The sequence below is a fragment of the Diospyros lotus genome, chromosome 14 (assembly GCF_014633365.1).
Source record: "Diospyros lotus cultivar Yz01 chromosome 14, ASM1463336v1, whole genome shotgun sequence".
NCBI classification, from domain to species: Eukaryota; Viridiplantae; Streptophyta; class Magnoliopsida; order Ericales; family Ebenaceae; genus Diospyros; species Diospyros lotus.
In genome coordinates this window covers 12,703,777-12,707,631 of record NC_068351.1, presented here as the reverse complement: position 1 = coordinate 12,707,631, position 3,855 = coordinate 12,703,777, and positions in this window count along the sequence as shown.

The window sequence follows — 3,855 nt, the reverse complement described above, 5'->3', positions numbered from 1 at the left end:
TCTCTAATCTTATATGGAAATGGGTGACACCGGATCCGATCTTTTATGGGCTCATACCGGGTACTACCAACCCCGTTTCTAGCCAATTAACAGCCCTGGCTTGGGCCAATTTAATGTCGGGTCATTTCGGGTCGGACACAACCGGTTCATGGACCCTTTGCTCGGCTTCGGTTCGAGTGAGGAAGAAGGTAGGGTTTCTGGGTGGGGTCTATTGGGCCTTAACACTTCAAAAGGGCTTTGCGATTGGGCCCATTCGGCTAGGCCCTTAATTGTTTGGGCTGCAATTAATTCAATAATACGGTGTCGTTTGGTCATGTTTATTTAAAGTTTATCGAATAAATATTTTAATTCATCTCAAACTATGTAAATTGTAAAAATAATAAAATTATTTTCTCTTATTTTAAAATTATTTTTATACGAAAGTAATAATTATGTAACAAAACAATGCAAGATTTTACAACATTCCAGTTTTAAAATTGAAGTATTACAAAAAAATAAAACAAATATGTTATTTTTATAATTATATAAGTCTTCAAGAAACCCACAAAAATATTTAATGTAACTTTAATACCATGCGATGATAATTAATTAATATCACAATTCAATTATATATTGCCAACATATCATATCATAAATATATGGCAACTTATAGTTTTTGATATATTTAAAAATTAAAATAGAATTTATCTTTTACTACCATATATTTAACATTTTAATAAAAATCTACTATAATGTTATATTAGCTTGATAAAATTTATTATAGTTAAAGCATAATAAAAATTAAACTATTACATTTTAAAGTACAAATAATATTTACAAATGACAAATTTGATTGGATAAGAAATTTAAAAGTATAAGGTTAGTTATACTTTACTTGCTCCATAGCTATTTTTTGAATGATCATCCTTGTCGGCCCTCGTCGCTCGTGTCTTCAATTTTAATAAATCGTATGTAGAGATTTTACTTTATTGCGCAGGACAAGAAATTAAACCCATGATCTACAGGTGCAAATCCTAACTTATCGTGATCCAATCACTCCATCTGTACCAAAAGAGTTGCTCCATTGCTATTCTTGCTCGTTTGGCACAATGGTCAATGCTCTCGTTGTGTCCTTTTTAAACAAAGTTCTAAAATAAAAAATGAAAGAGAAAGTATATGAGAGAGGATGATAGATATATGATAAAATAATAATTTTATATATTTTTTAATAGGGTAAATTGCAGGTGCGGATTTAAGGGGGGCAGGCATGGGTTGCAGCCCCTCCCCCAGATTCAGCCTTTCCCAAAAATTGCAAGATAGATCTAGTTCATTTGGGGGAATGAGAGTTGAAATATTCATAGAACTGAGGGCAGCCTTCCCCTTGTGTCTGCTCTTAGATCCACCATTGGTAAATAGCAAGAAAAATCTAAATTTTGTTGTCTCTTTATAATTTTATTCAAATGTTTTAATTTTAACAATTGTATCCCAAATAATTCGATTTTGTGTAATTTTATCTAAAATTTAAAATTAATTTAAAAGGTGTGTCATTATTGACGTAACACACCATTTATTATTAAAAAATATATGAGCGTACCTCACATGTATACATGTGAAAAAAAATACAAAATAAAATGATTAATTGGTCATCTCTTCTCTATTGTCAACTTTCATAATTGTTGCTTCCAACAGAACGCCCACTGCCTCCAACCTAACCCCATTGCTTAGATCTCTTCATTTGGCACAATGTATGTATATATATATATATATAATATAACATATATAGATAGTATATAGAGAAAGAGATAAGGAAAGGCATGGGATGAAATGACAATAACAATGCTAAACTAAAAGTGACAATAAAAGAGATGACGACATTGGACTGGAAAGTGGCAACCAATCTAGAAGTAGGAAACAACGATGGACGAGACGAAATAGGAGATCCAAGCAACAATGACGATGCTGGGCTAGAAGTGATGATAATGAAAGTTGAAATTGACGAGAGATGACTAATTAATTATTTTATTATTATTATTATTTTTGCATGTGTACATATAAGGCTCACTCATATAATTTTTTTATGATAGATGGCATGCCATGTTAGCAATGAGACACGCTTTTCAAATTAATTTTAAGTTTTAGATAAAATTATACTCTCTCAGTGCAATTGAAATACAATTGTCAAAATTGAAACATTTAGCTAAAATTATGAAAACACGTAAAGAATTAGATTTTTCATAGTATTTTCCCTTTTTAATAATAAGATAAGTTTATATAATTTTTCCTAAATTATGTCTTCAAAGTTTGTATAAATTAGGTTGAAGTTTTGGGGTAAATTGCACTAAAATATTTTACGATTTTGATCATTTGTACAAAAATCTCTAGTAGATTATAAATAGTTGTTGAGGGCTATGTGAATTGTATTTTTTGTTCATAAACCCTTTCCATTATTAATGACATTATTACTTAAGTCATAATTAAACAAAAAAAATTATTATTAGGTAATTTATTTTTATAAAAAGAATAGAAAGTAATTGCCACTTAAATCAATTGCTCCTTCTTATTGTCAATAGTGTTGTTGGCAATGGATCCTTATATTATTTTTCATCTCTATCAAATAAAAAATAACAATGATCTATCGTTAATGCTAGTGGGAAACAAAAATAATAGTAGCAATTAGTTTTTTCTTTTTCACTTTTTATTTTTGTTAAATTTAATTTAATTACAATTTCAATACATTTAAAAAAATTAATAAACAATTTGATAAAAATTTTGAAATGATTATTAGTCTTATATTGACTATTCCATATATTAGTTCAAAAAGTATTTAAATTTTATTTTGATATAATTTTATTTTACTCATTTTAACAAATATTATCCTAATAAATTGGTCAGATTAATAATTTATTAATCTATTTATTTTTTTAGTTTAGCAATGGCTAAATTACCTTTGAACTAGATAAAGAAATATCAAAAAATTAAGTAAATTCAACCCCACGGGCATAGTTTGACAGTTGAGACCGTACATGCGTTGATACTAAGAAGTTCTGGATTTAGCTGTTATATAGCTGGTGTTGGTCCTGTGTTCGAATCCTATCGTTGGATTTTGTAATTTAACTACCTTACAGAAATATTGGGATTGAGTTGTGGGGCTCATGGGATGAGGGATTTCATCGACACCAAAAAATAAGTGAATTCATACTAGTTTCTCATAAGAGGATAAAAAATAAATATGGAGAAAAAATATAAATATATTTTTATTATTTTAAATTTGTAACACATGTGAATTGACAATATGATAAAAATTATAAATAGAGTTATAAAATTAAAAAAAATCTTTGTTATTTCTCAATGTTACAAGTATATTTGTTTTTTACTAAATATAATATTTCTAAGCGTCAATTGATATTTCTATAAAAACAATTAAATTGTTTATAATAATATATACAACCAATCTTACGCTATGTATTAAAAAAATGTGAGATAAATAATGAATGATTACATAATATAACATAACATAAAGGGTAAATTAAGTAACATAAAATTTTCTATATTTTTATTATTTGAAAAAATAAAGAATAAATAAATAAAATATTATTTTACTTTGCATGGATAAAAAATAAAAAGAAACACAATAGTTAAAAATAAGATTACAATTATATAATTTTACTCGAAAATAAATAAGTAAATATAAAAATAAAATAATAAAATTAATAGTTATATTTATAAATATATATATATTTTTCTCATATGACATATAAATTAAAATATAAATAAAATAGAGATATAAAAAGAAAAGGAGAGAGTGGCATTTGCCCTCTCATTTTCATTATAAAATATTAATCCAAATAAAAAAGAAGTCACCCTTCAGTTCCCACA